General features: G+C 42.6%; 2 long non-coding RNA genes across 2 annotated transcripts; one reads left to right on the top strand and one right to left on the bottom strand.

Moving 5' to 3' along the window:
• Positions 1-6,232: 6,232 nt before the first annotated feature.
• On the bottom strand, positions 6,233-26,317 carry LOC132691620 (uncharacterized). Its single transcript, XR_009615899.3, has 3 exons — positions 26,234-26,317; positions 22,474-22,684; positions 6,233-7,297 (listed from the first exon to the last, which is right to left on the bottom strand). It is a non-coding gene; the product is annotated as an uncharacterized LOC132691620 (long non-coding RNA).
• LOC132691621 (uncharacterized) lies at positions 13,416-14,627 on the top strand. Its single transcript, XR_009615901.1, has 2 exons — positions 13,416-13,950; positions 14,370-14,627. It is a non-coding gene; the product is annotated as an uncharacterized LOC132691621 (long non-coding RNA).
• Positions 26,318-27,692: the final 1,375 nt, after the last annotated feature.

Genomic DNA, 27,692 nt, shown 5'->3' with positions numbered 1-27,692 from the left:
TATCTCTCTATGGCGTGAGCCAGTGTTTGGAGAGGCTCGGCGCTAAGCAGGACTGTGTATAAAAGGTTGGGGCCAGCAAGTAGACTCAGGGTCTGATTTCCTTGAAAACTGCAGAGTTAAGTTAATGTGAAATGTGTGCAGAAACCCTTTATCTGAGCCTCTGTGCCTGGGTTGGTAATTGACACCGCTTCCCCGTTGCAAAGGGACTCATCTTCCAGGCAAAAGTAGAAAGCTCATTCTTGCTGATATAATTTCATACCTCAAAATTTTAGACAATCTATGATTTTAGGAAACAAGGCTTCTCAGTGAATAAGTAAAAGAAATATGCCTTAAAGACCGGAGTTGTTGTGACATTTTACAATGGCAGAGTGTCCTTGGAGAGAAATATTGGTTTCTCTTAACTTTGCAGTTGGCTTTATCTGTTATCTATTATCCAAGAGTGATAATTAGCATGGCAGATACTTTACTTTCTTATTCTGAGATAATTTTTACTTTCTCAGCATCAAAGATACCATAGAAAGGAAGAAAGAAAATCATAAGTAAAAACCTCCCTGCTCAAAATGAACCTACAACCCAAAGTTCCAGTGCTCGGAGAGACCCTAAGAGACAGTCACCTGGCTGCGGCCACATCAGCACCAGACTGATGGCAAATGTGATGTTGGGATTTGCCTACTTTACCATAAGCTAGCAGGATGACTTAGTTACATCATTAGCTTTTCTTGGCTTTTTAGTTTCATCTGTACAAAAGGGAGTTAACAATAGGACTCACGTGGGGCACCTACGTGGCTCAGTTGGTTAAGTGTCCGACTTTGGCACAGGACATGATCTCATGGTTCGTGAGTTCGAGCCCCACGTTGGGCTCTATGGTGACAGCTCCAAGCCTGGAGCCTGCTTCGGAGTCTGTCTCCCTCTCTCTCTGCCCCTCCCCCATTCACGATCTGTCTCTCTCTCTTTCTCTCAAAAATAAATAAACATAAAAAAAATAAAAATAAGTAAATAAAAATTAAAAAAAAAACCAATAGGACTGCCTCCATAATCTTATTATTGGACAATTCAAGGAGGTAATGAGAAAAGCTTAAGATTCAACATGCCTTTCAAAGACATAGTATTTATTCTTCTCTGAACAAAACATTGGGACACTAGGGATATTGCTTCTCCTTCAAGCAAGAGCACCTGTTATGCCCAGAATTCGTGATCCCCAAAGACCACCAGGGAGCCGAGTCCGATGCAAAAGCAAAAGAGCCTTTATTCGAGCTAGCTCGAGCGCAATCTCCAACCTGCACTGATGCAGCGGTGAGATACCAGAGAGAGAGAGAGAGAGAGCACGAGTTTCAAAAGCACAAAGGTTTTATAGGGGTCCAGGGGCAGTTGGTGAGGTAAAGGCTGTGGCCTCAGCTGATTGGCTGGGGAAGGGTTGTGGCCTCGGCCGATTGGCTGGGGAAGGGTCGTGGCCTCAGCCGATTGGCTAGGGAAGTTTGAACGGGTGAGCGGGAGGTTACTCACGGGGAGGAGGCGTGGTCTGAGGTTTCTGGGATTTTCCCGGAAAGGGGGCGTGTCGGGGACATAGTCACTCAAGGTGAAGGACACAGAACAAGATGGAGTCGGCCGGCATAGGTCCACCCTTTCACACCCAGTCCTGCTTCCATGTTAACTGAGACTCAGAGGCGTTTTCCTCATAACCATGTGCTGTCAAATCCCGGCAGAGTCCGAGCAGGACCCACCTCTGATATCCCCCTCCCCCAAGCCTCTTCTGCTCTTCCAAAGAGTTATTTCACCCATTTAGACTTTATGCTCATGGATAAAGATGTGGATAATTTCTTAATACTTCAGCCTTTCTCCTTTAAGTAGAAAAGACAGCTAGGGAGTCTATGAGCCTGAAATGCCAACTGTGTGATTTACATCCATCACTACATAATTAGCAATTAGCTGAGCACAACAAAGGGAGATCCTGCTATGAATACCTCTCCACGCAATCCAGACAGGAAGATCATGTTTCTTTCTTCCTTGCAAAGTGCAAATTGGGAACCATCCAAGTATTCAGCAAGAATAAAGTACAACATTTAAATGAACCGTTTAGAAAGATGACGGGGACGCTTTGTGCAAAACAGTCAGGGCTTCTTTGGGGACCTTGTTTTCCCTGAGACCCAGCTTCCTGAGCTCAGGTTGACTCTCCAAAGTAGGATTTAAGAGATTTTTTTTTTTTTTTTAATGAAGATGGAGCATTGTTCTGGGAAATGACTTCAGACCCTAGACTATAGTTAGCAGCTGATGAGGATTCAAGCTGAAAGATAATAATATCTACAAGAGGAACTGATCAGCCCTTTCCACTTTGTTTCTTCAGTGCTGAAAGCCAAGTAGAGCAGTCCCAGGCTGGCATGAAAGGCAAAGTGACCAGTATGACCAATGCATCTTTCAGCTCTGCGATTAGTCTAATAATCACTCTGCCCCCTAATTTTCCTGCCACTGCAGGAACTATAAATGGCATTCTGTGAGGCCACAAATTGCTATGGAGCACTTTGTGCATGAGGGAAATTCTCTCATTGTGTAAATGGATCAGTTCCCACCCTAAAATTACTGGCCTCTCTCTGACAAAATGATGCCGGAGCCTTATTACGGCCTACCGGATTGTGTAAAATTGACTAATTTTACAGGTTTTCCTTTTTAGCTTTTTCTATCTTATGATCTCTGAATGTGGGGGTTGCCAATTTTGGTCCAACCAGTGGAGTGGTCGTTTTCTTCCTTTCTCTTTCTCTCTTTCTTTCTCTTCCGTCCTCTTTTAGGGATGGTCATCCCCAGAACTGTAACGGTCCAGGAAAAGAGTAGCCTCCCCTCAAGGTAATCGGTGGAAAGTACATTTCTATGCTCTTTCCCCGCCATGATTCTAGACCTAAACACTCTAAAACGTTCCCCCATCCATCTACTTCCCATCCCCCATCCCTCCTGGACCCCCTCCCTGCCCGCCCCCCACACAAAAGATTCACTGTTAAGGGCTTGCCTAAATTCTCATACTCTCACCAGTCAGTCTTACTTGGCCTATCCAGGAGAGGTTCACACGTCCTTCTTTGCTCCCACACTGCCCTGCTTCTGCTTCTAAAGTAGCTCACTTCTCTCTGGTTATGTAAGTCTCTCCCTAAACTGTGACACCTTAGAGCCCAGGAACTATCTTCCATTCACCTTTGCATCCCAGGGACAGACCATAATGCCTGGCACGTACATTACCCATTCTTTATAGGAGACAATTTAAGCATACTTTTAATTTTTTAAATGTTTGTTTATTTTGAGAGAGAGAGAGAGAGAGAGCAAACAAGCAAGGGAGGTGCAGAGAGAGAGAATCCCAAGCAGGATCAGCAGTGCTTGAACCTATGAACCAAGAGATCACGACCTGAGCTGAAACCACGAATCAGATGCTTAACTGACTGAGCCACCCAGGTACCCCGATTTAAGCATAGTTTTAAGGTACTGCTTAACAAAACAAAACAGAGAAATGGGTAGAAATGCTTTGTAAGCCTGCATTGTATGGCTGGACAAGCAGGGGACAGAGAGAACACAGGCGGTACCTGTGTCCTGGGGAGCCCACAGCCAGGACACATCATAGCACGGCTGAAGTAGGGAAATTAACTGGGTGTCATGGAAACATGATGGGAGTGACCAGCTCAGCCAGGGACCATTTGAGGAGACTGCACAATGGAGTCACAAATGGTCTTGAAATATGGGTAAAGTTTGGCAGTATTGGGATGATGAAAGGCATTCGAGGGGAAAATAGAAATTCCAAGTCTAAAGGGCAAGAGGAAGCACGTTTGGGGCTCTGCCCCTGCCCTTCTCACCTGTGTGTGCACCCATTCAACCCCCTCCCCCCCACCCCCACCTTCCGTGCATTTCGTGGGCTTTCAAAAAGGAATCTTTTCCATGAAAGATGGGCAAATCGGATGAAGGAGGCCAAAAGGTACAACCTTCCAGCTATAAAATAAAGTAAGTACTGGGAATGTGATGGACAGCATGGCAACTATAGTTAATACTGTATTGCACGTTCGAAAGTTGCTGAGAGTGGATCTTAAAAGTTCTCATCACAAGAAAAGAAAAGCAGTGGCTCTGTGTGATGATGGCTGTCATAACCAGACACTGTGGCAATCGTTTTGCAATATATGCAAATGCCAAATCATTATGTTGTGCACCTGAAATTAATATGTTATATATCCATTACACCTCAAAAGTACAGAAAGGGGGGCACCTGAGTGACTTAGTTGAGTTGGTTGAGGGTCCAGTTTCGGCTCAGGTCATGATCTTGTAGATCGTGGGTTCGAGTCCTGCGTCGGGCTCTGTGCTGACAGCTCAGAGCCTGGAACCTGCTTTGGATTCTGTGTCTCCTTCTCTCTCTGCCCCTCCCCTGCTCTCTCTCATTCTCTCTCTTTCTCTCTCTCTAATAAACGTTAAAAAAAATTTTTTTAAGTACAGAAAGGAATCTCTTCACAACTATTTCAGAGTCTCATTTGTCTTTCCTGCTGGGTATTTGGAACTGCAGGTCCCAGTAGGTGGGGTAGGCACTCCCTAGAAGGTCAGTGTGCTTAAGGTACTTTTCTCTAGAGGAAAAGAGAATTCTCTCCCTTCGCTTACAGTGGGATCCTGGGGGCACTTGTTTCTGGTTGCTTATTGGTAGAATCAGAGATTCTTCTTATCAGAGAAGCCTTCAGAGGTCACCAGCTCTGCCCCCAGAGGAACATCCTAACCTAGTCCCTCTAAACTCACTGCCCCCCCCCCCTTTGTGTGTAGCTTACCCTCGGAGCTTCAAAGACACCAGAGCATCACCCAGGAACATGCTAGAGAGACTCTCAGGTGAGAAGAGAATGGAGCTTAAATTCCTACCAGTGGAAACCAAGGCATTATTTTTTGTCCTGGATTCCTTCCTCGCTGCCATTTTATCACCACCTCCCACAGCAAAATGACGTCCCACAAAGGCCCTAAGGACTAGGAACAGGATGATAGTGTGGTACCATTGCATGCTTTAAAATTCTCATTAGGTTTTCCTTTTAAATCAAGGCCGACTCCGAATATGTTTCTGGATTGCACCTTTCACTGCAGCTGTCCGGGTTTAAGTGGCCTGGAGGGAGTATATTAAGTGGACTTGCACTGTCAATTAGGATACAAGTTAGCTGTACGTCAACTTTAAGAGGTTTTGGCCTGTGAATGCCATGATTCAACTCCTACATTCTGTGTCTCTCTTGCCCCTTGGGGTTCCCTCCTGTCAGTCCTGCCAGCTTTTCAGGGCTCTCACTCATGCCCATTACTGTCCAAGGCCTCCCTCTGGGGGCACCTCACCAGGAACTGACCTCCTTGCCCTCCACACCAGTGGCTTTCCTGCCCGGGTGTGTAATAGAGTCACCTAGGAAGTTTGTTTCTGTTTGTTCTGTTTCCATTCTGGGGCAGACTGTTGGTTTTGTTTTGTTTTAATTTTTTTTAACGTTTATTCATTTTTGAGACAGAGAGACAGAGAGACAGAGCGCAAGTGGGGGTGGGGCAGAGACAGAAAGAGACACAGAATCTGAAGCAGGCTCCAGGCTCCAAGCTGTCAGCACAGAGCCCGACGCGGGGCTCGAACCCACAAACTGTGAGATCATGACCTGAGCCAAAGTCGGTCGCTTAACAGACTGAGCTACCCAGGCGTCCTGACTGTTGTTATTTTTAAAAAAGGGCCTGGCTCAGTCAGTTAAGCATCCGACTCTGGATTTCAGCTACGGTCATGATATCACGGTTCATGAGGTCGGGCTCTGTGCTGACCGCATGGAGCCTACTTGAGATTCTCTCCCTCTCTCTCCCCTCTCTCTCTTTCTGCCCCTCCCCTGCTCGCTCCAGTACTTGCTCGAACTCTCTCTCTCTCTCTCAAAATAAATAAATACACTTTTTTTTTAAAGGTCCCAGACAATTCCATTGTGCAGCCAGGATTGAAAAGCACTGAGGTAGGCAGTGTTTGTTTTAACTTCTAAAACCTGTAAAACTCTTTGTTCAGACAATGCAGAAACCCTCACGTAAAAAAAAAAAAAAAATGGAGCAGACTTTCTTTGGTTGATGAAGTGAGTGTGGAAAGAAACACACACCCATAGGTGACTCCATAGGACTGTCTGGAAGCCAACGCTTCACCTTCATGGATACCTCCCCACCCCATCAACATATACCTTCCCCAGGAGCCACTCCATTAAGCCCAGGGTTTCACAAATGATTTCTGTAAGGGGCCAGTGAATAAACATTTTAGCCTTCGCAAGCCATATAATTTCCATTGCAACTACCCAACACTGCTGTTGAGTACGAAAGCAGCCATAGGCAACACATAAATTAATGAGCGTGGCTGTGTTCCATCAAAACTTCGTTTACAAGAGCAGACTGTGGATTGGATTTGACATGCCAACCGTAATCTGCTGATCCCCGTTTTAAAGCATTGCTCCCTTCGAAATGATTGGTTGTAAATCTTTCAAGCTAAATATTTGTATGTCTTCCCTCCAGGTTACATCTGTGCTCACGAAGTTACATATGCGTTAACCGGAGCTCTCTGATAGTAGCCCATCGTACCAAGAATTGGTTTTCTCAGATGGTTTTGGTAGAATTAATCCAGGGGAGCAATTCTTTGGTGGCAGTGGATGATTTACACAATGGGCTAAACTAGGATGACCATAATTCTTTCAATAGTCTCCTCTTCTGAATTGGAGTGTGAAGAACACGGAACTGGGGTCCCTCAAACCACCTGGAAGTCTTTGGTGGGAGGGCACCGATTTGGGAGAGTGGCAGCTGTAATAATTTTGCCCCCTTGGTTAGGCAATCATGGTGGCGCGTTGGGGTAAAAACTGTCTTGCCAGAGTCTGTCACGTTTGCTTGTGAGAGCCTTACTGGGGCTTCTCCTATCTGAAGGATCACCCCCAGTGCGGCTCAGAACGGAAACTGAGCAGCAATGCTCCAGGAAGGCTGTGAGTGCTTCTATGATAGAATCCACATAACCTGACACGGAGGCTACTCAGAGTTTAGGGATTTGATCTGGCTTCTCAACAGTTCCTCATGTGCACTTACCTTGGTACCACCTAGCTCTGAATTGTGTCTCTCTCGGGCCGCATTCAGGATCTACTCGTCCTCCTCTGATGGCAGAACAGCACTCTGCTCTCTGGTCATGATGCTCTTGAGATGCTGGAGGGCGCTTGTTTAAAAGCATTTTTTTTTTTAAGCCACATTCATTTTATTGCTTTCAGTTTCGAATCTACTTGTCATTCACTTTTCTTCCTCATTCAAGAAATGCCTTAACTTTTTTCTTTGATATCCCCTGTAAATCAGAAATGAAAATAAATGTGAAACTAGTTAAAGATACGAATGCAGAAGTATTTAGTAAGACATAGCCTGAGATTTGTAATTGATTTTGAAATACAGCTAAAAACTGAGATATAGATTGATAGATAAAAGAATGGGTGGAAATGTGATAAAATAGAATAAAATGTTAATGGTAGAATCTAGGTGGTAGATATATGAAAGTTCATTATAAAATTCTTTCAATGTTTCTGTCTACGCTTTGATAAAATGTTGAAATAAATGTTGAGATATTCAGAAAAAAATAATTTCTTCATATGAATTATGTCAGTTCTTGATTCAAGACTCAAAAACTTGTACCAGCATGTAAGAACCACTCTGCTTGGAGTACTAATTATGAGTAACATTATCACCAAGGCACCTGATTAGATTCGAATATTTTATTCCACCAGCATGGCTGTGAAATCCTGTTAAGCACCAAGTACTAAGTGAAGTGTTCTGGGATCAGCATAATTTCCTCTTTTCTCTTTCTTGGTTTTCCCTTTGGATCTCAGGTGGACACAATTGGATTCATCATAATAAACCTTGGTACCACTCTCATCACAGGCCTATGCATGGCCCATTCTTATTTATTTCTTATTTAGTCATCTGTATGAAGCACCTGCAAAACCACCAGCCAAAATAAAAGCCAGGACCTTGACAACCCACATCCAACCACATGGTCTCCCCAGGCCATCCCAAATCACCCTGAATTCTATGATCATCATTCCCATGCTTTCATATATACACGTGTGCGTTTTCTGTGTATCTATGGAGTCCTTTAAAAGTATATGATTTGGAAAAAATAAAATAAAATCAAAGTATATGATTTAGGGACACCTGGGTGGTTCAGTTGGTTAAGTGTCTAACTCCTGATTTCGGCTCAGGTCATGATCTCATAGTTCATGGGATTGAGCCTCATGTCGCGATCTGTGCTGATAGCGCGGAGCCTGCTTGGGATTCTCTCTCTCTCCATCTCTCTCTTTCTCTCTCTCTCTCAAAATAAGTAAATAAACTTTAAAATAAATACATAAATAAATAAATAAATAAATAAATAAATAAAGTATATAATTTGTTTTTAACTTTACCAAAAGGGTATATTCATTTTGCTCAGTCCCGGTTTTTTTCCCACTTGCATATTATTTATTGCAGAGATTTATCCATACTAATTGTAACATTGCTGTGGTTCATTTGTTTGACTACTGAATAATATCCATTACGTGAACCCACCATTTATTTGTTCTTTTCAGTTATAAGCATCTGTTCCCAGGTTTTAGTATTACGAACATTCTCATACATATCCCTGCTGTGTATGTGCAAGAATTCACCTTGGCAATAAGCCTAAAAGCGGAACTGCTAGGTCATAGGGTACATTAAGGTGCACCTTTAGGGGATAACACCAACTGTTTCCCAAAGCGGTTGTACTAATTTGTACTCCCCTAGTAATATGGTCTCTGTCCTAGACAACATTCAACCCAGTGGAAAACACGCAAAGCTAATGACATGATTTCTTACCACCATGCGTAAGTAGGGTGAATGATGAAATGTAAGCTCCAAGATATGCTTCTTGGCAGTGAGGGGAAAGTGGTATATGGATTTGTCTCCTCCTCTCAATTGATACTCATTAGAATTGCCTCCAGATAAGATGTTCGTTTCTCGCCTAACACTCCTGTTTTCCTACTTGTGGACTCGTTTTTGTGGTGAGTCCTCTGGGCTCCCCTCCATCTTAGAGGCTATGGGAATGTTGTAACCTTTTATTCTCTGGCAAAACCGAAAGCCCCTCCCTACAAGCATCAGCCCTTTACACACCTCTTCCAATATTCGTTTGTCCCCACTCTGCCACTTTTCTTCTGTCCAATGAGTGGCCTTGTGCCTGGAGGTCAGAGGTGCCAAATTAATTTACGTTGTTATTCGGCATCCAGAGATCTTATTTGGGCCTCTGGGTCTGGTGAAAAAACACCCCCTTCCAGAAACAAATTGGTGTGATTCGTTTTATGGTTCATCCAAGTACAGTCAGGCCATCGGTGTCCTCTTTGCGCTCAGTCTGTCTAATAATATCTGCGCGGCCACCCCTGAAAATGAATGGCCTTGAGCAGGGCAACTGATAGGCCCGTGACACCTCCTCCCCGTGAAGGCTCTCACGCGTTTATTCTGTGTATCAATTCACCCAGACGGGGGAGCAATCTGCCACTTGTGCTGCAGGTGTGAGGGTCACCTCAGGTTTCCCGAGCCCCGGGATTCAGTATGCTGCTCTCGCCTGCCAGCGAGTCTCCCACACCAAGGCGGCCTTATCAGATAGCGAATTTTATTACGTGCTGTCCACTGGGAACCCTACTAAAAGCAATAAATTCATTTCGCTGTGCTAGTCTCTGGACTATTAAAGCATTTTAGTCCTGTTGCTCCTTTAACATCCCATGAGCCAAATATTCACTCTGACAAAATGCTATTCATTACAAAGTTAAGATGACTTTGACTCTATTTCTCTCCCGCATAATACAATGAAGACACTTTGTCCTGGATTCATGTACAGCCTGATGGCATTATGGATAAAAACACGCCAAGGCAGGCAGTCTTTTCTCGAAAATGGATTGAAATTACCTCTAGCTAGCTATGCCTTGCTTAGATAAAGAGTAGCTGGGAAAAAAGAAAAATAGAAAAGGTTTTCTGCTCATTTTTAATATCCTGACCAACATAGTGCTTTGGGGAGGATGATCAGGAAAAAAATAATAATAAAGTGGTAGAAGGAAATATCACTGGAATATAAAAAAAAAAATCAAATCCCTTTTACCCCTCTTTTATCCACAGATCCTTCCCCCATGCTGAGAGTTAGCAAATAGATGGGAGAGCCTGGGGGAATTATGGAATATCTCTGGGGCCAAGCGCAAGGTAGATCTTGGAAAGATCTTGCCGATTGATTGATTTAAGCAGAAACTATAGCTATGTTTGATTTATCATCGAAGTCAGCTTGTGGGTGCAAACCCTGCCTCCAACACACACCAAGATCAGGTACATTTACAAACCTCTGGGAGCCTCTTTCCTCCTCTATAACATGCGGGAAAGAGTACCTCCCTCCTAGGTTTATTGTGAGGACTAAATGGAATAATCTATGCAAATAACCTAGCCCAGCCCTTCATACACAGTAGGAGAAAAATGATTTTTTTTTTCCCTTTTCTTTGTCCTTCCTGTGCAGAGCACTAAAGGGAGAAGCCGGAGAGATGAAGCATGAGAACGTGAGACTGTTGTGGGTCTCAGAGAGAAAGTTTTGTCACACCTATTCGACTTAGAGAATGTGATCTTTCTTCTGCCTACATTGAAAGAATTAAACCAAATGACCGCATTAAATCCAATCACGGTGTTTGATGCAAGAATGAGGTAGCAGATACTCCGGACAAAACCTGTGAAAGGAAGTTCTTTGTGGCTGGCAGATGGAAGACAACGATGCGGGCCCTGGGACCTGGCTCCCTCCGGTGTTAAGTGTAACCGATCACACTGCGCGCCTGATGCACCCCGGGCTTTAGGGCTGTACTTTCGGTGCACGCTTCACCCCTACTTTCATCTTAATCCCGTCCCTTCATTTCCTTTCTCCTACAAGCACCACTCGTCCTGATTTCCTTGCTTATTTTCGACATTGCCGAACGCTATGTACCTTTGCAGGCCACCTTGTACCTTATCTAATTACTTTGTTGATTAATTAAAACTCAGCCTTTCTGCATTTCTGCCCACGGCTCTGCACCAGGCTGTTCTCCCTGGGACCTGATGGGAACCCTAGAGGCTTGTCAGGCTACGGCTGACGTCCTGCGCAGCTCACCAACAAAGGGAGGCTCTGTGGCCTCCACAGCCGGGACCAGCGCCATCTCAGAATAAGGCGAGATTCGGCGAGAATAAGGCTTAACTTTCCAAAACGCAGGAGAAAGCCCCCTATCTGCCAAGAAAATAGGAGTCTTCCATCCTCTCGTCTGCCCAATTAGAGAGACTGCTTTATAAGGAAAGCAATTGTTTCCCCAAAATGTTCCCATCCAGTCTCTTTGGGGTAGACTAACTTATTTTTTTTTTTTTAATTATTTTGAGAGAGACAGAGACCGCGCAAGTGGGGGAGGAGCCAAGAGAGGGAGAGAGAGAGAATCCCAAGCAGGCTCTGCGCTGTCAGCACAAAGCCAGACACGGACTCACCAACCAACCATGAGATCATAACCTGAGCAGAAACCAAGAGTCAGGTGCTTAACAGACTTGAGCCACCCAGGCGCCCCAAGTAGATTAACTTTAAAATCTGACCTGATGGGGTCAACCCTGAGGAATTCTTTGGAGAGTGTGTGGAATCCGTCTGGATACTAAAAACTCTCCCTGAATGCCTTCTTACACTCTGGAATTACTTTGGAAGAACACCCTTAGAATGTTATGACAACAAATAACTCTATGGGGACAAGGAAGGGGGTGAATAAGGACAAATAAGAATTTTTCCACTTAAAGCTGTGTATTTGTGCCTCAGTATGTTCGAATAGCCCATCAATTATTAACAGACTGGGAACATTTCCAAGTCCTGCATCAAACACACAACACCAGAAGGCCTTCTCCAAAACAGGTTCTATTTATTGAATGTTGTTTACTATCTCTTGGCAGCTTTGTCTTTTTAGATGCTGTTTAGAAGCGTCAAGTGGGGGAGATCTCTGTTTAGATGTCTCAAATAAAAGACTGGCAGAAACTCAAAGGCAAGTATGTTAACTTTAGTTTCTTAGATCAAAGAAAGTTGCTCATCAGAAAATCCACCCATGTGGAGTCCCTTCAACCTGTTGTATCAGTGCAGAACTATGATTTAGTGGTAAGGATTAGAGTGTAATGCTGTGGTATGATATGCTAAAACTCAGAGCTCAAAATGGTGTGAGTGTGGATAGAAGAATAGATATTAGCCGAGAAGAAAATTTGTGGTGTTTAAGATGTGACTTGCTGTCCCTTCCGGGCAGCATTGAAAATTTCTTTTTATCCTAAAGCCCTTGGCTATTCTCAAAGTTAGGAGGAGTTGAGAATGAATGAGAAATATAGGAGATTTTATTCTGTGTATCTGATAATTTTTTTCCAACCATACGTAAATATAAAGACCTGGCTTTCAAAAACATACACAATGGGGTAGGCTTCTGGGTATAAAATTGGGAACTCATTAGGTCTGCTCATTGATTATTTTGTTGAGATGAGTAGTTTCCTCAATTTCAGGGGAGTAAAGGCTGAGACAATAGAGTGAGGAAAACAGATGGGGAAAAACAGATCCACCAAGACCTCAAGAGTGACTGGCCATGGTCCTGAATTTGCGGCAAAGTCTCAGAGGTGGCCCCAAATCTTGGTGTGTTAGAGATGACAGAGCAAAGTGGCTACCCTAATGAATAGCATGGGTACCTGCTGAGGACACAGCAATTCACTGCCTGCCTACGTTTGGGGAGGGAGGGCTGCTTCTGTGGCCATTTCCATCAAAGTAACGGAGAAGCCCAAATGTCTCCTCCTATCTGAGACTACAGGCGTGTGGAGAAGTCTAGGGTCCCTTAGGTGCAGGTACAGAAGGCAAGGAGAGGTGGATTCTTGCTGGGTGTATCCGCCAGCATTTTTGCGTCCCCTCACTACCAACGCCCCTCACAGTCAAGGAGGAGGCCATGTGGAACTCTCGGGGCCTCGGATGCCACACTGCTCAGGCAACAGTGCTAGCCAGGCAACTGGACACCTTTTTCTGTATTAACCCTTATTTCCTGCACAGACAAATGAAAGTCCAGAGAGGTAAAATACTTGCCTCAATCCACCTAAAGCAAGGCAGTAGCTAGGAGTTTACTACAAGCCATGAATTACAGATTCTAGGCCCATGGGTAAGCATCCAAAAGACCTTTCCTTCTTCCTTGAGGAGTATCTTAGGGTGAATAACCCCATCATGTAGGATCAATAAAACACAAGCAATTTTTATTCTAATATATAGAAGCATAAATGGAAAATGTATCCGGGGTTTTTTTCCCCCCCAAAGGAGAGAAAACACATGAAAGCATCTTAAACTACTTAAAAGAAAAATACAAATCTAGAGTATAATTACTGTTTTATTATAATATCTCATCACTTGTATTTCTAAGAAACATCATCCTACTTGACCTCAAGGGTCCTTGAAAGGGGCACAGAGTCCCAGCCCCAACTACAGCAGTTGAGGAATTGGAGTCCCATCATCCTCTGGTGACAATTCAAAAGGAACCCACTCTATCTTTGCTATGTCATCTGAAGATTTATATTCCAAAAATAAGCACGGCAACGTATTTGGTTAATGACAATCACAATGTACAAAAATGCCCAGATGAGCTTACTCTGTGCTATCTCTGATGTGGAATAACAAAACAGAGAGGAATACTTGGGACAGAACCAGGACCGCCTCCCACCTGATGCCTCATTATATGAAAACGGTGCCATTTTTCCCTGAACGGTGGACCCCAAGAGAAGACTTAAATTTTTCTTTTCCGCTTCCCCTGAGGAGCAAATTTCACGTTGAAACAGAGTTACACGAACCAAAAGCAATTTGTGTACCTAAAGTATTCAGAAATGCTCAGCCTGCAGAACCATCATCAGCATTTGATTGCACACTTTGTTCCTAACAAGCACTCCTTGGCTCTCCAAAAGGTAATAATTGTAGTTCTTCTTCATTCACTTTAAATTAATTTGTCCTTGGGGGGTCACAGGACTGCCAGGTTAGCAGCCCTAGAATCTAACCTCATAATTGTACTAAACTATAGCCTTATGAAGCCTCCCTGAGAAATCACTTAAAAAAAAATTATGATTCTCTCCAATCTTGGAGTTTAGAAAATAGGCACTGAGGGACACACCTGACCTAGACCCAGAGGTTGATTTCTGAATTCTGTAAGTATTAAGAGAGAGCATTCTACTCTGTGCTGGGGATTCACAGATATTTACCATTTTCACTATCAGGTGACATTGTTCTGAGTGACAGGCATTTAAGGACATGTGAAAACCACACTCTTCCCCTGGGTTTGCTAATCTTGGTTGAGTTTAATCTGTCGTCTCTCTTTCCCTGTCTCCAGCTTAGGAATGCATTTACCGGTGATAATAGCAACGGGCAATCTGAAGTGGACGAAGTGCAGACCTCACGGAGATTTGAGAAGTCAAGCCGATATCGCAGATTTGAAGCAGCACTCTAAACATTATGAAGGAACAGCATCTGTGAGCACCTACTCAATGCCAGGCCTCGTGCTAGTACTTTCCACTTACTGTCTTATGTAATATTCATGACAGCCTGCTGAAATGGATTTTATCCCCCTTAATTATAGAGTAGAATTCGAGGTTTGTGGATGTTAAGTCAATTGCCCCAATTCACACAACCAAGTAGGTGGTGGAGTCAGATTCCAAACCAAGAGCCCAGAGTACGTCCTTTCTGCTTCTTCCTGCAACCCGCAAGCAAGCAATGGTTGTGCTCTCGCCTCTGGGCTAAAACCACGCTTTGGGGGCAGCAGGAGGATGGGTCCAGCTAGTGAAGCAGAAATCCAGGCAGTAAGATCTGCATCTCAGGGTGGTAGGACCCACATACTTGACTGAGCTTCTAAAACTGATCCAAGAGGTCAAATGCAAGAAACTGGAGAGTCAAATACTTCCTTCTGGGGCCTTGGGAAAATCAGACGCAGAAGAAACGTTCATGGTTACAGACAAAGCCCATTACAGAAGCTAGGAACAATTACAGGAATTACAGGATGTGCTGAGCAGAAAAAAATAGCTACTGGTTGGGTCAGACTGTGCTCAGAGGAGACGGCCGATAGCTAAGCAGAGCTGAGAGGAAGCTGAATGAGTCCAAAGTCAGAACAGAGAGATCCTACCTGGTCAGAAACAGTGGTCAGCTGCTCTGGTAAGTACCCAGGGAGCAGCTGCTTTTTGAAGTGCGGCTTCAAACCCTGGCCTTCCCTGACCTTATCTTTAGGTGCACTTCACCTCACAAGTTGTGAAGCAGTGTGGGTCCCCACCAGGGATCGAGCTCATGTCTGGTGATTCTAGAGACAGCTGCATAGGCATCTGAATGCTATTAAAACCTTTGTGTCCCCAGGGTCAAGCACTGTGCTGAGATCAGAGAAGGGGTTCAAAATATTTGCAGAAGGCAGGAAGGAAAAGAAGGAGTGAATAAGCCAGATTCAAGTACCACTAACACACCATTTAAAACAAGTCCAGGTCCAGGGTTGTGTCAGGAAGGGACAGAAAAAGCCACACCTGAGCTCCCAGGTGTGGAATGGCAACCATTAGAAGAAAAGGGTTGTGACTGAGGACTCTGTCACCAGGACATGTGGGTTGAGGGACTCTTTAATCACAAAGAAGGTTCAGGATGCAAGATGGAATATCCACTCGTCAGAAAATGCAGGGAAAATAAGGACCCTGCCTCCAAGGAAATGGGAGATGAGTTAGGACCTTCAACACCAAGACACAGGAAGGAGGAGAAACCAGGGATGCGGATGTGGTGAGGAGAGCGGGACTGATAACCCAAAGCCCTAACTAGGACCACTAGGGCCACCAGTGGGGCCCTCTAACTCGGGCCACTGTTAGTTTTGCAATAAAGTCGAACCTACTGGAGGGGTTCTATCTTCTTCACAGAGAACGTTCCAGGTCCAGCAGACATGGAAACCTAAGGGAGTATTGCACATTTGTCTGGTGCCCAGTTACCAGTTAACTCAGTCTGGCCCCTAGATAGCTGAGGAGATAGAGTAAGTCCGGCCTGGTTTGGTAAAAGAGCTGCCTCTCCTGTTGAGCTTTTTAAAAAGAGGGAAGACAAAAGACGTTGATGAATGATTACCCGGAGAAATAAGGCGGTGGGGCAGATGACCCATAGTCACAGTTCTTCTGCGAAAGCAGGGTAGAAGTGGGGCAGGATGGCCCTCCAGGGCGATGCATGATGTTCCATCCAAACAATAATGCTTTCGATCCAGTCCCTGCCTGTACGTTCCTGCTCCTGGGGATGGGCTGGCTGGGTATTTGCCCCATCCTAGCATCTGCTATTGCCACCTCACTTATTTTATCTACACAGACCAAAAACTCCAAGAGAATAGGTACTATGTCTATTTTTCTGCCTTGTGTCCTCAGAACCCACCTCTGTGTCTGTGATGCCTAATAAGTAACAGTCGGATCAATGAATGACTATCAAGAATTTATCTCTAATTTCAACTACAGGGAAGAAAGGCAAATTTTAAAGGCCAGAGATACGAGGATATACAGTATACCCTGTATACTGTACAGGGATAGATTGCTTTTGAGTTTTTCCTTAGAAGGCTCCCAAGGGCTGCAGCGTGTGGCAGCTTATAATCTCTCTCAACACAGAGCCTGGGGCTGGAAATCCAAACGTTACGCAAAAAGAACGCACGACAAAATGAATGCTATAACTTAGTAATTTCTAGGTCACTTGCAAATGATTACCGTTAATAATTACAAGCTTTTATCGGGCCCTTTCTATTTTCAGGGTGCTTTGCAATCATTCATTGGTTATTCCTCACAACATCTCTAGGAGGTAGATCATCATTATTATCGCATTACAGATGCGCTAAGGATGTCAAGCTGGATTTAATTGATCCATGAGTGTAGCTATTTTTAGTGGTTCATTGGCCCGGCTGCTTTCTGGGCTTAAAAATCTATCGATGCTATCTAGAGGGTGATCCAGCTAAGGTGCGGTTGAGAAAGAAACATTGCAGAAAATGACAATCACAGGAGCAGAGTCGGTACTAAATTTCTGAAAGGTTAAGAGGTGCCACGGAGAAGCGCCAATGGAATCTAGAAGTACATGCATCAGCTGCTGACCGGGTTCTAAACAACTGCTTTTCTCCTAAGGTTACTGCCACCTTGAAAATAGGGATTTAGGTTAACATGTATCGGTTTGAAAGCAGTTTGTGCAATTTGGCCTCACAATGCTGAGCCAGGTTTCCCATCAGTGATATATCCGAACACCAGGACCAAATTATTTTGTGCATATGGGAGCTACAAGTGATCAGATGTTCACTCTGAGGACTAAAGCAAGTATGGTCACATGTTGGAAATCGTATCGCCCAAGAAGGCTGGTGAATCTGTGGTGCAACGTGTCAGTCATGGAAATGATATGTCTCCATATGCGAGGAGAGTGTTCTAGCTGCCTGTCTATGGGATGTTTGTCCTTCCCCTCTCCATTGTCTGGCTTTCCATTTGGCCATCTGTGGAGCCTTCTCAACAAGCACTGACATTGTCTTTGTTGTGGGTTCAGTTATATCCCTCCAAAAAGCCATGTTGGGAGTCCTAACCCCTAGTACCTCAGGATATGACCTTACTTAGAAATGGGGTCTTTGCAGAGCTAATCAATTTAAAATGAGGTCATAAGGGTAGACCCTAACCAAGTAGGACTATTATACAATCCTATTATACAATATAATGCTATATTATACAAATAGGACTGGTGTCCTTAAAGAGGGTAAAGTTGAATACAGAGAGAGACATACAAAGAGGGAAGATGGCCTTGCGAAGGTGGAAGATGGGAGTGATGCATCTGTAAGTTGGGGATCACCCAAGATTTCCGGCAAACTGCCAGAAGCTAGGAAGAGGCAAGGAAGGATGCTTTCCCCTAAGGTTTCAATGGAAGTGCTGTCCTGTCCATACTTGGATCTCAGACTTCAAGCCTCCAGGGCTGTGAGGCAATAAATTTCTGTTAAGCCATCCAGTTGCTGGTACTTAGTCATGGCAGGTGTAGGAAACTAATACAGTCCTACTAATAGACTCAGCTCAAACGTAGATGAAAGATGACATATTGTCCAAGGACACCGCCCAGCATTCAGTTCTTTCTGGTGCTAAGTCACTTCCTACTACGTAAAAGCTTGGGTGTGTAAAAGAAGATCCCCATCATCCAGACCACTAGGCAACATTTGGAATTCTTATATTAACAGTTATAATTATGGCCATAGCTCTACATCATACAAGTTGCTTTCTAGAAAACTAAGATTTTCATATTAACAAACTATATCCCTAGTTTGTTAGAGGACCTTTCTTGGAAAACACATGTTTTTAGTCACACAAGACAGAATGGGGAGAGTGCCTGGATGGCTCAGTTGGTTAAGCGGCCTACTTTGGCTCAGATCATGATTTCACAGTTCTTGAGTTCAAGCCTTGTGTCAGGCTCTGGGCTGACAGCTTGGAGCCTGGAGCCTGCTTTGGATTCTTTGTCTCCCTGTCTCTCTGTCCCTCCCTGGCTTGTGCTCTGTCTCTCTCTCTCTCTCTCAATCAAAAATAAATAAACATTAAAAAAAATTTTTTTAAATAGAATGGGGAAAAAGCTGAATGGTATCACATGATCATATAAAAAAAGTGTTTTAAATGCATATATTGCTAGTATCCATCACAAGCAATTAAAAAAAATTTTTTTTGAACATTTATTTATTTTTGAGAGACAGAGCATGAGCCGGGGAGGGGCAGAGAGAGAGGGAGACACAGAATCCGAAGCAGGCTCCAGGCTCCGAGCTGTCAGCACAGAGCCCAACGCGGGGCTTGAATTCACGAGCCGTGAGATCATGACCTGAGCCAAAGTCGGATGCTCAACCAGGCGCCCCCATCACAATTTTTTAAAACACAGTGAGTTAAATCCAAATAATGAAGAAGAAATGAAATAACAAAGAGGAGAGATTAAAGAAATCAAAACTATAAAGCAAAGAAAATCAACAATGTCAAAAATTGGTTCTTTGAAAGACAAATGTCTTTCAAATGTCTAAAGGTGATAGATATTTAGCATAACTGATAATAAAAATAGAGATAAGACACAAATTGCGAATACTGGAAATAAAAAAAGGACATCACTGTAGATTAAACATGTGAAAAAGCTGATGAGATTATGAACAGCATTATGTCAACAAATTGACAATTTAAACCAAATGTACACATCCAAAGGAAAACACAATTTAATACACTGACAGAAAATTACATTTAAAAATTCAAACATGTATCTATTGAAGAAATTGAATCTGCAATTTAAAACTTTTATACAGGGTGCCAGTTGGTTAAGTGTCCGAATCCTCATTTTGGCTCAGTTCATGTTCCAAGGTTCATGAGTTCGGGCCCTCAGTTGGGCTCTGCGCTGACAGCGTGGAGCCTGCTTGGGATTTTCTCTCTCCCCCTCTCTCTGCCCCTCCCCTGTTCGTGTGCATGCTCTCTCTCTTGAAATAAATAAACTTAAAAAAAAGAAAGCAAAACCTCTTTTACAAAGAAACTGCCAGTGTTAGATGGCCCCATTAGTAAATTCATCTAAACATACTGAAGGATGGGATAACACCAGTCTTAACAAACTCTTCCACAGAATATAAGAATAGAAACACTTCTTAACTCGTTTTATGGGGCTAACATAACCTAACAGTGACATTACAGGAAAGGAAAATTATAGAGTAATATCTTTCATGAGCATAGATGTTAATATCCCAAGCAATGTGTTAGCCTAGACCTCTTCACAATAAACTATAAAGCATTTTTACAAAAATTAAAGCAGTCTTAAATAAATGAATGAACCATATGCACCAGCTGGAAATTTTGATATTATAAAATGTAAATTCTCCCACAAATAGATATATGGATCCAGGGGCGCCTGGGTGGCTCAGTGGGTTAAGCATCTGACTTCGGCTCAGGTCATGACCTCACATTTTGTGAGTTCAAGTCCCGCATGGGGTGAGTTCAAGCCCCGCTTTGGGTGAGCCCCACTTCTCTCTCTCTGCCCCTCATGGGATTCTCTCTCTCTCCCTCTCTTTCTGCCCCTCATTCACTTGTGCCCTCTCTCTCTCCCAAAAACAAAACAAAACAAATAAACAACAACAACAATAACAAAACCAATATATAGATCCAATGAAATACCAATCAAAATCCCAGGTTCATTTTCGTGAAAATTGACAAACCGATTCTAAAGTTTATATGATAATGCAAATAATGTGGAATAGCCAGGACAACTTTGAAGAACAAAACTGAAGGACCTGCAGTACCAAATGTCACAACATGCTATAAAGCCGCAGTAATTAAGACAATGTGGTGTTGGTACAGGACAGGTAAACAGACTGATGGAACTGAACAGAGAATCCAGAAATAGACTCAAAACAAATTCAGCTATCTGACTTATGAAAAGGTGACTTTGGGGGCTCCTGGGTGGCTCAGTCAGTTAAGTGCCGACTTCACCTCAGGTCATGTTCTCACAGTTTGTGGGTTCGAGCCCCATGTCAGCTCTGGGCTGACAGCTCAGAGCCTGGAGCCAGATTCTGTGTCTCCCTGTCTTTCTGCCCCTCCCCCGCTTGCCCTCTGTCTCTCAAAAATAAATAAATGTTAAAAATTAAAATAAAATAAAAAGGTGACTTTGCAGTGCAAAGGAGAAACAGTGGACTTTCTGGTAAATTGGGTCAAATGAGTATCTATATGGAAAAGCCACATTCCTGTCTCACATCATAAGCAAAAATGAAGTCTAGAAGATTTCAGATTTAGATATAAAAGACAAAACAATAATGCCACTAGATGGGAGAATATCTTGATAATTTAGAGCAAGCAGATTTCTCAACAGGACACCAAAGCACTGACCATAAAGGAAAAAAATGAACCTATTAGACTTCATTAAGATTAAGAACTTGTGTCCATTAAAAAATACACTGAGAGTGAAAAGGCAAGACACAGAATGGGATAACTGTGTATGTGTACAAAATTTCCCATACGTAGGATATGTAACTTTTCGTAGATCGATACAGCCTAAAATCAATAGAAAAACAAAATGAGCAAAGGACTTGAATGAACACTTAACAAAAGAAAAAAATCAAAACCACCAATAAACATGAGAAGTTTCTCAACATCAGTTGTCACTAAGGGAACATAAATTAAAACCACAATGAGATATCACTACACATCCACCGAAATTAATATGGAAAAGAACCGTATGTTGGTGTGAAGGAACACTCACTCATTCACTGCCGCTGGGAATGTAATTGGCACAACTATTTTAGTAAATTTCTTGGTAGTATCTACTAAAGCTAGGGACATTCGTACCCAACGGCCCGATAATTTTATTCCTAGGTATACATCCTATAGTCATGCATACACATAGTTACTGAAACACAAGTACTGAAAAATACAAGAATGTTTAGAGCAGCACTACACTCAGTAGGAAAATAATGAGAACACCTTAATGTCTGTCAAAATAAAATGGGTAAAGGGAATGCCTGGGTGGCTCAGTTGGTTAAGCATTTGACTCTTGATCTCAGCTAAGGTCATGATCTCACTGTTCATGAGTTCAAGCCCTGCATCGGACTCTGTGCTGATGGCACCGAGCCTGCTTGGGATTCTCTCTCTCCCTGTCTCTCTGCCCCTTGCTCTCTCTCACTCTCTCAGAAATAAACTTAAAAAATAAAATGAATAAATTGGAACACCAGACAGCAATGAGAACAACCAACAATTGTTACAATGATACAGATAAACCTTACAAACTATTGAGGAAAAGAAGCTTGGTACAAAAGAGTTCCTCCTGTACGATTCCATTTCTACAGGGTTGTAAAACAGGAAGAATCACAGATGATAGAAGGCAGGGGACAGGGCGTGAGCAAGAGAGGGTCTGGAGAGACTTACAGGCAGTCCTGGTGACAGTCTATTTCTTGATTTGGGTGACGGTGACAGCGGTATGTTCGTTTTGAAAATCGATCAAGCTACCCAATTAAGGAATGTGTACTCATTTGTGTATTTCAGTACTAAGTTTAGTTGAAAAGTATGTACTTTACTGACAGTGAGTCTTACAAAATCATACAGCTTTACAGTCTTATGGATTCTTAGATTTAGGGGTCAAAGGGAAATGACTGACGCACCCTTGATGAGGAGGTAACTAGAAGTATGGCTGGGAGGGTAAATTCAGGCCACACTATGACATTCTCTCAGTGCAATGCCAAGGGCTTGAGGATTTATTCAGTAGACCAGACATAGTGAGTGGGGACTGAGTGAGGCAATATGACCAGATTCGTGTTTATAGAAAAATTCTTATGGCAACATATGAAATAACTTGAAAATGGGGAGAGAAGACACAGGAGACTAGTTAAGACCTTGTCAAAATGTTGAGACAAGAAAATGAAAGTTTGAGATGGCAAAAGCATTAGAACGTGTGTGTGGCCCCTGCCTGGCCATGTCTGCTTCTTTACAGACCTTTGAGTAAACAAGTACAGATTCTGAAAACAGTTTCTGCCTGGAAAGTCACCATCCTTCCATCCCAGGAGCATCTTCATTGTTGATGGCTTGCGGGAGAAGGGCAAGCCCCTGGAGGAGCTGCTGTCAAACCCTTTTCATTCTGACAACTGCTTGGGTGGTAGTTCTTGTCATGCTTCATATCTCCGGGCACATTGGAGCATAGAATTTCCTGTGAAGTTAAAAGAAAAGTTATGTTCTCTGTTGAAAAATCACAGGACAGAAACTGCAAGCAGGCCAGATCTGAAGGCTACCAAGGTGGTTTTACCTTTTTTGATACTAACTTCTTTACTTGGATAATGCAGTGATGTTAAGACAGATTGAAAATACTAAACAATAACAAGAACAGAAGTATAGGGGATGCTTTCACTGGTTTATGGTTTTATATGTAACAAAAATATTCCTCCAGTTCTGTGGACACAAGAGATCCCCCCCCCCAAGTTTTTAAACAAGGTATACATGCACAAGGATCAAGCAAAGAGATAAGAACCACCCCCCTACCTTACCTTTCTATATATAGCGTATGAAATGGGGTATATGAGAAAAGTTAACCCAGTAGGCTTACACTCCCATCCTTAGAAAGGCCTGCTGCAAGACTTGCCCTTGGCTGGCATCTGGAAATTTATTTTTCAGGAGTGTCCCCCATCAAAGTGATCAGAGTGGCTCACTTTGTCTAAACTGTACAAACCATATGCCTTATACTTGTATTAGCCAGGGTTCTACAGAGAAACAGAAGCAATAGGAGATAGATAGATAGATAGATAGATAGATAGATAGATAGATAGATAATATATATGATATATATGTGAGAGAGATGGAAAGAGAGAAAAGAAAGAGATTTATGTTAAGGAATTGGCTCAGATGATTATGGAAGGTAGCAAGTCCAAACTTCTGCAGGTCTGCAGGGTGGACCATTAAAGGTGAGATCCAGGGACAGCCAATGTTGCAATTCAAGTCCAAAGGCTCTCTGCTGGGAGAATCTCTTTGTGCGTAGGAAAGGCCAATCTTTTGTTCCGTACTGGCTTCAACTCATTAGACAAGGCCCACCAACATTACAAGGAATAGTCTGCTTTATTCAAAGCCCACGAATTTAAATGTCAATCCCATCCCAAACACCCTCACAGAAACATCAGAATAATGTATGACCGAATATCTGGGCACTATGGCCTAGTCAAGTTGACACATAAAATTAATCATCAAAATGCTGAACACCTACTTTCCTTCTGGAAGTCTGGATATATGGCACATGCCAGGCAAAGTTTGCCTCTGTGATCAGCTCTCAATAAACACCTTAGGCGATAAGTCTCTAATGAGCTTCCCTGGTAAAATGTTGCCACAACTTGCTGTTGGAGGAATTGACTGCACCCTATGCAAAACCACTGGACCCTTGGACACCTGCATCTGCTCTCCCACAGACTTCATCCCAAGTGCCTTTTCCTTTGGCTAATTGGGCTTTGATTCCTTTTGCTGTAGTAAATCATAACTGTTGGTGTGACTAGATGTTGAATCCTGTGGGTCTTCCTAGTGAATCATCCAACCTGGGGGGATCTTGGGGACCCCCAACACAGGGTATTACAAGAGCCCATCTTATTCCACTCTTTTCCTGAAATATATCAAAAAAGCATGACACAAGTAAATCACATATTATATCAAAGGGACATTATAATGAATGACATAAAAATTGCTCAAGAGGAACTAGTGATTATATAGTGCTTTAGAAATATGAAGTGCTGCATAAATACTAAGTAACAATAATAAGACAAATTATACTTTTCCATTAATTCCAAGGGACATTTCCACAGATTTTCACAGAAAATAAACTTAATTATGTATGTCCAGCAAGAACTGTTATAAACCTTTTAAATAGTCCTAGAATATTTCTAGTGAGAAGGATAAGTACAGAGATCCATTAACCAAAGAGAAAAATGTTTGTGGATTATTGAATGAAATTTCAAGCCTAATAGGTTTTGAAATCAGTTTATTAGAATTATAGAGAAATATTTCATATGTAATGATCTCTGGGTTTTGCTTAATAGTCATACTAATTAACTTCTCAAATTCAATAAAAGTGTAGGAAATTTACCTATGTTCAGTACTTGACAAATAAATCATGGTAATTACATATTCACATGGCCAGTGATAATTCTGCCAACTCAGTCTAATAAGCAAGAGTTCTTTAAGATAATTATTCTTTCTTTAAAGTTTATTTATTTATTTTTAAGAGAGAGAGAGAGAGAGAAGGAGGAGGAGGAAGGACAGAGAGAACCCCAAGCAGACTCTGTGCTGTCAGAGCAGAACCCACCACAGGGCTCCATCTCATGAACTGTGAGATCGTGATCTGAATCAAAATCAAGAGTCGGACACTTAACCGACAGAGCCACCCAGGCTCCTTGAATTATTCTTTCTTTAAAAGAGCCGCATTTATGAAATGACTCCTACTGGTCAGGAGTTTTGAGGCTTCATGCTGATATATAAACAAGAGTTTCCTAAATCTTCAGGTCAGTAGTAACATCCTGTCCAGCTTTAGTAAGATGTGTATTCCCAGAGTATTGTAACACATCCAGATATAATCTCTGGGGGTTTGAAGGTGTTAGGTGATATAGTACTGGGATTTTTCAATTTCAGGTCTGCCTCGATTTCCATTGCTGCTGCATGGGGAACGAGATAATATATCAAAATCCCAGAGGGGTGCCTGGGTGGCTCAGTCGGTTAAGCGGCCGACTTCAGCTCAGGTCACGATCTCACGGTCCGTGAGTTCGAGCCCCGCGTCGGGCTCTGGGCTGATGGCTCAGAGCCTGGAGCCTGCTTCCGATTCTGTGTCTCCCTCTCTCTCTGCCCCTCCCCTGTTCATGCTCTGTCTCTGTCTCAAAAATAAATAAAATGTTAAAAAAAAAAATTAAAAAACAACAACAACAACAAAATCCCAGAATATCCACAGGAGATGAATTATCAAAAGTCTGATTCCGAAGAAGTGATTAAAACCACACACCGCGCAAATTTTATCCAACTTCCATATCATGAACAAGGCTGGCACTTAATCACTTGACGTATACAATCTCATCTAAAACGGTGATTCTCTCAACTCTAGAATTCAGGACTTGTGTCTGTTGTTTTCTCATCTCTCTGTCAGGAAACGTACAATATGGTTTTATTTTTGGCTTACTCCAAGGGGTAAGCCAGAAAGAAGTAGAAAGGATTATTTCTGATTAATAGCAGAAACTTTTTTCAAACTTAAATATATAAGGTCTCTACTCTTTTAAAAGCTCTAAGATAAACTAAGAGCTAGGAACTGTTCATACAAATAAAAGTTTTTGAAGGGAAAAAAACAAACAAACGGTGATTCTCACCCTGTGGTTCTCAGATCAGCATCACCTGGAAACTTGTTTAAAATGCAAATTATCCAACAACAACAAAAAAACTGAACAACCCAATTCAAAAAGGGGCATAGGATTTGCAGAGACATTTCTCAAAAAAAAAAAAATATATATATATACATATATTTTATATGTTATATATAAAATATTTCTACATATTGCAGATATATGTACTATATATATATAGTACTATATATATAGTACTATATATATATAGTACATAATATATATAGTACTATATATACACAGAGTGTATATATATATATATATATATACTCTGTGTATATATAGTATTGCCAATAAGCGCATGAAAACATATTCAACATCGCTAGCAGGAGTGTAAGTACCTGACATTAGGCCTTGACTGTTGAGGCACCCACTTGAAAAGACACCCATCTGAAATAAACATACTCCCAGCTGTAGGATGCAGCTACTAGCAAACCAACCAAATATGGAACTAGGGTGCACATTCCATGAAGTTCCCCTTTTAGAAAGCCCTGGGCAACCTAGATAACTGACCACTTGAGTGACCCATGCTTCTCCCTTCCCATGCTTTAACTCCTGATCTTATGTTTTAAATTTGCCAATAGAGAGTGAACCCAAGAAACCCTTAGGCACCCAAGCTCTCCACGCAAATAAAGGCAGACCCAGACCTGTGCTCCTTCTCTCTGCTCTTACCTGCAAGCTTGCTGGTAGCCCTCAGGGCTTGCCATGTATCCTCCAGGACTTGTCAGCAACAAATACTGTTCCTCAAATTTCCCTGATGGTTTTTGCTCAAGTTTGTCCTGTGATCATAATAAGAAAGAACCACAAGAGCCACCACCGCCACCCCCCCGCAATAAGTAGAGGCCCCAGAGAGGGACATGTCTGTGGAGCTTCCTACAAGTGATATGTGCCCAGATGAGTGCTACAGGCATTACTGATGGAGGGCACTACCAGAACAGGGGTGAGACCCACAGAGCACTAGCCATTAGGGAAATGCACATCAAAACCACAGTGAGCTACCACTTTGCACCCATTAGAATGGAATTTTTTTTTTTAAGGAAAATAGTGCAGTACCTAGGTGGCTCGGTGGGTTAAGCCAACTCTTGATTTTGGCTCAGGTCATGATCTCAAGGTTAGTGGGATCAAGACCTGCATCAGGCTCTGTGTTGACAGCACAGAACCTGCTTGGGATTCTCTCTCTCTTTCCTCCTCCTCTGCTCATACACTCTCCCTCTCTCTATCTCTAAATAAATAAACATTTTTTTTTAAAAAAAAGGAAAATAGCAAGTATTGGCAACAATGTGGAGAAATTAGAACCCTGTGCATTGCTGGTAAGGATGCAAAATGGGGCAGCCACTGTGGAAAATTGATATGGCCTCTTGACAAGTTAAATAGAATTAATTACCAAATGATCCAGCAATTCTATTTCTATGGATCTATCTGAAAGAATTGAGAGCAGAAAATCAAATAGATACTTAAGTGCCAATGTTCTTAGTAGCATTACTGACAATAGCCAAAAGGCAGAAATGACACAAATGTCCATCAACAGATGAATGGATTAAATTAAACGTGGCATATACCTACCATGGAAAGAGGAGGGACATTCTGACACGTGCTATAACATGGATGAAACTTGAACACATTACACTTAATGAAATAAGCCATACACGAAAGGGCAAATACTGTATAATTCCACTTGTATGAAGTTCCTAGAATGGGCAAATTCATAGAGACAGAAAGTAGAATAGAGAGCACCGGGGGGAGGGGGTGGGATATGCGGAGTTGTTGTTTAATAGATATACAGTTTCTGTTAGGGATAGT

Source organism: Panthera onca, chromosome B1 (genome assembly GCF_046562875.1).
Source record: "Panthera onca isolate mPanOnc1 chromosome B1, mPanOnc1 haplotype 2, whole genome shotgun sequence".
In the NCBI taxonomy this organism is placed as follows: Eukaryota; Metazoa; Chordata; class Mammalia; order Carnivora; family Felidae; genus Panthera; species Panthera onca.
Note: the sequence above shows the minus strand (reverse complement) of the source record. Positions and strands in the feature narration are given on the sequence as shown.